General features: G+C 42.4%; 1 pseudogene; it reads left to right on the forward strand.

Moving 5' to 3' along the window:
* Positions 1-8,672, forward strand: part of LOC139643003 (cell surface glycoprotein MUC18-like) — a 35,118-nt pseudogene extending 26,446 nt beyond the window's left edge.
* The last annotated feature ends 604 nt before the right edge of the window (positions 8,673-9,276 follow it).

The following is a 9,276-nucleotide window of genomic DNA, read 5'->3' on the forward strand; positions in this document are numbered from 1 at the left end:
TCCAAAACTGGAATGCTCCACGTCATCGCCGCAGTACCTGCTGCTAACCAGGCGTCGCAGCAGGAGAAGGAAGCGGGGATCCAGGGCTGGCGTTCAGGTCAGGCTGAGGAAGTGGCGATCCCGTGGATTTTCATCTTGGCCGAGCGGGTTTGGAGCTCCTGTGAGAGAGCGGTGCTTGAGGCCGGTTCCGGTCTGTGGGTCGGATTGGGACGCGGCTCGTGCATCATCGCCTGCGTGGAACATCTCGGACCGGATTTTCCCAGCCCGGTGTGCCCGCATTTCTACTCCCCGCGAGCGTGCCCTGCGTCTGGTGGTTACCTGTCAGGTGGACCATGCCATCCAGTCGCCGTGCCAGGAGCCAGGCCAGCGCGCAATACGCACACGCCCCACCAGGATAGCCCTGCTCAACGCGCGCTCTATTGCGAACAAGGCTTTTACCCTGAGCGACCTTTTCACAAAGGAGAAATTGGATTTTATGTGCCTCACGGAGACTTGGCAGCGGGAGAATGAGTATGTTCATCTTAAAGAGCTGTGCCCCCCGGACTGCTCGGTTTTTGGGACACCTCGCCTTGCGCGCCACGGAGGCGGACTGGCGCTCGTCTACCGGGATTCTTTCTGCTGCAGAGTGATGGACACCGACTCGTTCAACTCCTTTGAGCTTCAGATGTGTAAGGTTGGAATTGCACACTCCTTTCACTGTGTTTTAGTGTACCGTCCTCCTGGTCCTGCCCGGTTGTTTCTTGATGAGTTTACTGAGTTTTTGTCATCAACTATTAAACTGGAGAGCGTGTTAATCCTTGGGGATTTTAATCTCCACACTGATGATCCATCTTGTCCTATGGCAGCAGAACTGTTAACTCTCATGGACTCCTTTGATTTTATTCAGCACGTTTCTGGCCCTACTCATGTCAAAGGTCACACTTTAGATTTGTTTTTTTCTTTCGGTCTAAATATTGACCAAATGAGTGTGGAAGACTTTCAAATAAGTGACCACTCTTGTATTTTATTTAACTTGTCTTTCATGTTGGCGCCCTCTACTTGCAATGTGGAAAGGCAGAGACGCATTCTTAGTGAATCAACAATTAGTGCATTTTCTGTCTCTTTTGTCCCCACTGCCTTTGATAATTGTGACGATGTTGAATCACTTATGACAAGTTTCAATAGCCATTGTTTGACTGTTTTGAACACTGTAGCACCTCTTAAAAACACTTTAGGTGCACACAAAAAACCTTGTCCGTGGATAAATGAAGCCATTTGTAGCCTTAGGAGAAGCTGCAGGAAAGTTGAGCGTCTGTGGAAAACCACTAAATTACAGGTGCACAGACTCCACCTTAAAGAAATGATAATTGAGTTAAATGAAAAGATAAAACAGGCTCAGTCATCTTATTTTACTAATCTTGTTTCTTGTAATAAGAAAAACCCTAAAGTCCTGTTTGACACTATTGAGAACCTTGTTGCACCTTCAGCTCCTCATGTGCCTGTGTACACACAGGAGGACTGTAATAACTTCCTAAACTTCTTTGTGAACAAAGTGCAAGACATCAGGGCTAGTATCAATCCTCCCCTAACGAATTTATGCATTATGCCATCTCCTTTGTGTTCGTGGTCCTCCTTCTCTCCTGTCAGCCTGCAGGATGTGAAGGTTTTAGTTTGCAAGATGAAACCCTCATCAAGCCCTGCTGACATTGTGCCCACATCTCTTTTCCTAAATGTTTTTGATGTTGTCGGTCCTTGGGTTGTCAAATTGATAAATCTTTCACTTAAATCTGGCTCAGTCCCCAGCTACTTTAAACACGCTGTGGTGAATCCCATTCTTAAAAAGCCAAATCTTGATCCTGTGGAGCCAAAAAACTACAGGCCCATATCAAAACTTCCCTTTGTGTCAAAAATCTTGGAAAAAGTGGTGGCTAATCAGCTAACTTCATTTTTGGAGCTGCATGATCTCTATGACAAATATCAATCAGGTTTTCGGAAAATGCACTCCACTGAAACTGCTCTGGTGAGAGTTTCCAGCGACGTAATGATGGCTACAGACTCCGGTCGCTACACAGTTTTGGTCTTACTGGACTTGACCTCTGCATTTGATACCGTAGATCACTGTATACTGGTTGATCGGCTTAAATCAGAGATGGGGTTTTCCGGGTCTGTCCTCCAGTGGTTTTCCTCATATATAAAAGGAAGAACTTTTAATGTTGCAATCAACAATGTAATGTCCGATGTATCAAACCTGTCTTGTGGAGTTGCCCAAGGTTCTGTTCTGGGGCCTGTTTTGTTTTTGATGTACTTGATGCCTCTTGGTCAGCTGATTCGCGGTTTTAAAAATGTGTCTTATCACTTCTACGCTGATGACATTCAGTTGTATTGTACTTTCAATGACTCAGAGTTTCACTTTTTATCTGTGTTTTTGGAATGTGTGTCTTGCATCAACAACTGGCTTTCTTCAAATTACCTTCAGATAAATTCAAACAAAACAGAAACTCTGATCATTGCTCCTGACAATAAGATCCCCCAGATCAAAAGCCATCTTGGTGCTCTGGGTTCGTCTGTTAAACCCAGCCTCAGAAACCTTGGGGTTGTGTTCGATCAGGCCATGTCTCTGGAGGGTCACTCTCGTCAGCTGACCAAAAACTGTTTTTATCACCTGAGAAATATCTCTAAAATAAGAAAAATGTTGTCAAAGTCTGACCTTGAAATGATCATCCATGCTTTCATTTCGTCTCGCATTGACTATTGCAATTCTCTTTTTACTTGTTTTAATAAGGCCGTTCTAAACAAACTTCAAACTGTACATAACTCTGCTGCTAGACTTTTGACAGAAACGCCCAGAACAGCCCACATTACCCCTGTTTTGGCAAGTCTTCATTGGCTTCCTGTCAAATTTCGCATTGATTTTAAAATCTTGGTCCTCACTTTCCGAGCGCTGCATGGTGAGGCCCCCCTCTATATTGCGGACTTGTTGTGCCCCTACACTTCAGGTCGCACCCTTCGGTCCTCAGGCCAGAGTCTCCTGAAGGTCCCAAAGACCCGTTTTAAAACCCGGGGAGACCTATCCTTTCAGGCTGTTGCCCCCAGACTCTGGAACGATTTGCCCTTGTCGCTCCGTGTGGCCGAGTCTGTGGACTCTTTTAAAAAGCAACTGAAGACAGTTTTATTTCGGAAAGCTTTTGGTTGATAAATATTCACTGGAAAATTTCACAAAATGTATATTTATTCTGCTTTATTTTCCCTATGTTTTGTACAGCACTTTGTGATTTTTATCTGTAAAAAGCGCTTTATAAATAAATTTTACTTACTTACACTAGTTCTACATGACATAGTACATGAATTCATAAATTTACAACAATACAACAAAGTGCACTTAGACACATTGCAATGCCAAACTAAACTGCCATATATGTGTACAGATGTGACTACTAGGTGTGTAGAACTATACATCTTCCAGATATATTCACTTGACTTTACAGATGTTGATCATGAAAGTGACAAAGTGCAAATAATACAACTATAAACCAACCGTTTGCTACTTCAAAATACATGCAAGTATCATGTTTAGCTGTTGCATACTGTTGGTTTTTGTATCTGCAATAGAGCTCAGTCTAGATATTGTGTGTGCGAGTGAGAAAATGTCTTCAAACCAGTGCATCAATACATAACCAAGCATTATGTCCAGTAGGGCTGGGTATTGTCAACAACCTCACAATGCAGTTGGATATCCACACTATGACTCATGATACGATACAATATGATAACTTAATGATATTAAACGTTATGATACGATACAGGACTTCAATATTATATGCAGTATAATTACTGAACTGACACAAACAATATCCAATATACAGTATATCTTTTTAGTATTGTGTCTTTATAGTATCTATTTAGTGGCATCGATTGTGTGCGTAGTTTGTAGTCATTTGTGCGTGTGCGTGTGCTTGTGTGTGTGTGTGTGTGTGTGTGTGTGTAGAAAGGGAAGCAGGTGGGCAAGGGGAACACGCTGCTCCTGCAGGACGCCACCTTCGACACGACAGGAGAGTACGTGTGTGAGGTGACGGTTCCCTCGCTGCCCGGCCTGCGCACCAGCGGCTCCGTGCACATCATCATCGTCCAAGGTCAGTCACTCACCAGCTTCTGTTTTATTTGCAATGCCCATAATATACTTCCAAATAACACACTCTTTTCTGGACTCTTTCACATTTCACCAGTTCACCGCAAAATGAAAATTCGGTCATTATCTCCTCACCGGCAGTTGTCCAGTAGAAGTTTAGTTACTGTAAAACTTCAATTAAAAGCCGAGTCCCAATTAAACGCCATTGACGCTGCAGTTTTTTTTTTTTTGTTTACTTGCATTCAAACATCAGTCACATTTGCTGATCGCCTAATTTTTATACAAGTAATATTCATACTGGTTTAAATAAACAATTTGATCCTATTTCCCATCTTTACTGAGCAAGAGTTTTGTGCAAAAGGAATTAAAGGCCTGTCCCATATAGACGCCTGTCCCAAATATAGACCGGTTGAGTTCAGTGTTTGAAGCAAATAAAAGCCCAGGCTATTAATTGAAGTTTTACCATTCATGCCATTAATAGTCTGTTGGAAGTTAACTAGATACATAATGTACATTCCATGTCTGCTGGTAAATGTGGGACACAAAACACCCCCAATAAAATGAATACAGTACACCATTCCCACCAACGATCATACCAGAATTTCATTTGGGGCAGTAGAGTGAATCTGTGGCATCTCAAGTAGGGGGGATGGAACGCTGTTTTCTGTTGCAGCAGCACATAGATCCCCTATTCTAAACAGTGAGTGTGTCTGTGGTCCAGGTGCCCCGCAGCTGAACGATGAGGACCGGGAGGTGGAGCTGGAGGAGGCAGCAGGCAGGCTGGTCAACCTGAGCTGTGAGGCCCACGGCCATCCGCTGCCCAGCATCTCCTGGAACATCGTCGGCAGCCAGGTACCAGTCAGTCACTAACAGTCAGGCTCACTACTCGTTATGTAGCGCTGGATGCATTCATTACACAACACCAACTCAGACCCTAGTCTCAGATTATGTTTTGAGCTGTGGATGTTAAGATTGCGGGGGGGGGGGTCAAGATGATGGTGTCAGAGCAACGTTTTGACGCAATATACATAGGGCTGGGCAATATATCGATATTGTGATATGAGACTAGATATCGTCTTAGATTTTGGATATCGTAATATCGTGATATGGCATAAGTGTTGTTTTTTCCTGGTTTTAAAGGCTGCATTACAGTAAAGTGATGTCATTTTCTGAACTTACCAGACTGTTCTAGCTGTTCTATTATTTGCCTTTACCCACTTAGTCATTATATCCACATTACTGATGATTATTTACCAAAAATCTCATTCTGTAAATATTTTGTGAAAGCACCAATAGTCATCCCTTCAATATTGTCGCAATATCGATATCGAGGTATTTGGTCAAAAATAATATTATAAACAAGTATTGGTTATAAATGATGGTGAAGGTTGGTAAATAGAGTCACTGCCTACAGATGTTATCAGCAGTTGCAACTGCTTACTTAATAAACGACAACATGTGCAGTGTGTACATATAGGTATGTATAAACATGTGTCATTCATAAATATATGGATAGACAAAACATAAAAATGTTGGTATGTATACTAGAGATGCACCGATCGATCGGCCGGTGACCGGAATCGGCCGGTTTTCAGCTGATCGGCCATGACCGGTGACCGGCCGATCAGTCTCATATATCCGATTCTGTGCCGGTCAAATTTAAGACAACGGTAAAAACTCCGCTGTAATTAAGCAATATTACACGAGAGGGTGTGCGTTACCGTGATGCTTACGGACCTCGGCGCAAGCGCCTCGGTCCTGACCGCATCACTGTCGTGCCAATAATGACGGTAACGCACACCCCCGAGTGTAATGTTGCGATTATACAACAGTTACCAACAAAATAAAAGATACAAACAAAATGTATTCATATTGTGGGGCAATTCGCTCTCAAAATAAAAAACGTTTTGCTAGTGTTATCTCAGTTTCCCCGGAAATACATGGGGTCTGACTAATAACTGGAAAACAATCAGTCACGTCAGTAGACTCCTATGTAATGGAACCTAGTTTACTACTCCAGCAAGTAGGCGGAGCCTTAGTAACGACCTAGCAACAGAGACGATTTCTAGTCCCTGTTGAGTCAGCCAGCCAACTTGAGCTAATGCTTTCTAGAGATCGCGGGATTTCCCAAACTGAATAAATACCACACATATAAACACAAAACTGCCTTGCTAGCTCAATCTTGTTGTAACTAAGATATCTGCTGAAAAAAATAATTTTTCCATGGACAGATTTAGCTACTATGTCCGCGAACTTTACATGTATTTTTAAGCTAGTAGCGCCGTGTCACCGACTCACCGGCACAGCTGATGGATGGCAGAGCGTCTGGTAACATCAAGGCTGAACAGAGTTAGCGTAGTGTTATATTTAAATATATTGTATGATAATATGGCGGAGTAATATTTAGTGATGAGCACGGCTAGGTGTGCTGTCATGCTGATTTGAGCACGTTCTAAATGTCTAGTTGACCAATCAGATCGCTTGGTCGGAACTACCTGTTGTATAATATATAGATCTGTTGCACCTGTTTTCTTTCGGGAAAGTATTAAGTGGGATATACTGCAATTCATTTTCATTTGGATTTTGCTCTGTCCAGTAACCTGGAGCACTTTTTTATTTTGAGATTTGTTTGAGTGAGAGTGAGAGAAGGTCCTGTAACCTGGTGCAGTTTTGGAGAAAATGTAAGTTATTAATAGTCAATGTTTTATTATGAACATACAATTGAATTTTAATTTTCCATTAAAGAAAAGTTACAAAAATGTTTGTGTGTGCTGTCAATTATAGTTCTTAGAAAGAAAATCGGAATCGGCCAAAATCGGAATCGGCAGGTCAGACTTTTAAAAAATCGGAAATCGGAATCGGCCAAGAAAATTGCAATCGGTGCATCTCTAATGTATACAATATGTAATAGTTGAACTGTTGCGAAAACATCATTAGTGTATGCAGAATATAACAATGAGAGAGAGATGTGAAAACTGAAGAGGCAGTTATCTGGAATAACAGCAATATACAGGATGTGAGAATCTACTGGTATCTGTGTGCTGGGAATAAGTGTGTGTGTGTGTGTGTGTGTATATGTGTCTCCACAGAGCTGGCACGAGGTGGTGAGCAAGGCAAACGAACACACAGCTCACAGCGTGGTGTCAGTCAAAGTAACCTCGGACATCAGCGCCCTGTGCAACGCGTCCAACAACATGGGCACAGAGATCAAGGCTTTCAGCATCAAAGCCAGTAAGAGCCTTTCTCTCACTTTTTAGAGGGGAAACCCATCTGCACTGGATTATAGACTCGGGGGTTTGGGGTGGGAACCCAGATTCAGGGTCAGAGGTTACCGCCAGCCACCTGTCACCGGACACGTTTTGACCGAGGCTGTAAAGTTTGACTTGGGTTATTGAGCTTGAGATTGAGAGGTCCTACTGTACAGTATATCCTACAATGTTTGAATATAATGTTGGCCAATTCTGGACACCCTTGACCCAAATCCACACACACCGTCTTTGATGCGAAATTCAATTTTTACCATCGCAAATGATTTTTGTATGATTTGTCACGTGCCTTTTGATGGGAAATCTTCTCACATTTGTGCTAGAGCAGTGATTCTCAACTTTTTTCATATCAAGGACCCCAAATTCAGTCCACATTAGGGCCACGGACCCCCATTTGATTACCCAAATCTGAGAATAAAACAGTCATTCTTCTACATCCTCTAATTGTGTTCACTTCTTGTAAATGAAATAATGCTGAAGATGAACATTTCATCAATTTGCTTGGGACCCCCTGGATACCCCTCCAGGACCCCTGGTGGTCCCCTGGACCCCACGTTGAGAACCACTGTGCTAGAAGACTAGAACCTGTATCAAAGAGCGTGTCCAGAATCGGCCTTTCATAGCGAAAAGTGTTCGGTGAATTTTGGGATTTGCCAGCCACTGTGGCTGGTGGACAAAAGTTAGTTCGTGAATATAGCTATACTAGGGATGGGACGATATATATCGAAATTCAATATATCTAAATGCAAGCATATGACAATACGTATCGCGGGGCAGAAAAATTAATCGCAATATTAGCTCTGTTTAATTCTGCTGGAAGTTATATTATTTGGACTTTGTAACAACATTTTTAAATCGTTTACTTTCTAGCGAGCCAACGCCATCTAACTAACTAACTAACTAACTAACTAACTAACTAATAATTCTGCACAGTCAGACTTTGTTGTCACTGAACTTTTATGTATTACATCGTATCGTGGTCGTATCGAATCGTGAATCGCATATCGAATCATAGTATGAGATAAGCATATCATCCCATCCCTAAGCTATTTGTATGCGGACACGTATGCTGCAAAATCCCCTACTAGACATACAGAGTAAACGCTGCTCCCCTCACAGTTATAGAGGCATATGGGAATGTGGAGGATTTCTACATCAACGGATATCAAATGAGATATTATTAGAAACCTTGTGTCTATATCTGGGTTAGTGTTTGTGGACATGGAAACGCTCCCGTTTCTAAGTGTTGTTCTACTTGTTCGCAGTTCCCATGGTCACCTCAGCAGCTCCCTTCTCTCCCGGTAAGACCGTTGCCCTCCGACGCCGCTGTCTCTTTTTACTGAAGCAACCACTTCTCCCTTCTTGCCCCCTTTGACTTTCACATCAGTTCATTCCACACTCGAGAAAGAACTCCTTTTTTTCTGCCTCAACTTTCACCTCTTTGTTTAGGTTCTGTCTGTGACAATGAAGGGGCGATTCTGGATAGCCTTTGGGTATATTAAATATTCTGTTTGATGGGGGGAGTGCAAATCAAAACACCAGCGAAACGGAGCAAGACCACAGCTCCCATACTTAGTTTCTTTTTTTTGTTACAAAACCCCAAAAACAAGCAAAAATGTTAAGTTATTATGGTGAAAACGAGTCTCTGTTTTATTGACTCTTCCAGACAAATGTTTGCCTTTTACTGTGTATTTATTTTTTTTTTTTTATATAGCAGGGCAATTTGCACCAGGTATGGAGACGAGCATTATTACAGAGGTACAAAGGGGAATTTATCTTGACTTTGCTCACTGTGAAAGTAGTCACTCCATCCCAGTAAAACCTTCACTAGCCTGTGGGGAATAAAAAAAGGATACATAAAGTACATTTCACGACCGCTGGTAAATGTGGGATGCCAAAAACAAA

The sequence above is a fragment of the Centroberyx affinis genome, unplaced genomic scaffold (assembly GCF_046629955.1).
Source record: "Centroberyx affinis isolate AG114_WGS23_722 - 3 ecotype Tasmania unplaced genomic scaffold, CSIRO-AGI_Caff_v1 ptg000553l_1, whole genome shotgun sequence".
Classification (NCBI taxonomy): domain Eukaryota; kingdom Metazoa; phylum Chordata; class Actinopteri; order Beryciformes; family Berycidae; genus Centroberyx; species Centroberyx affinis.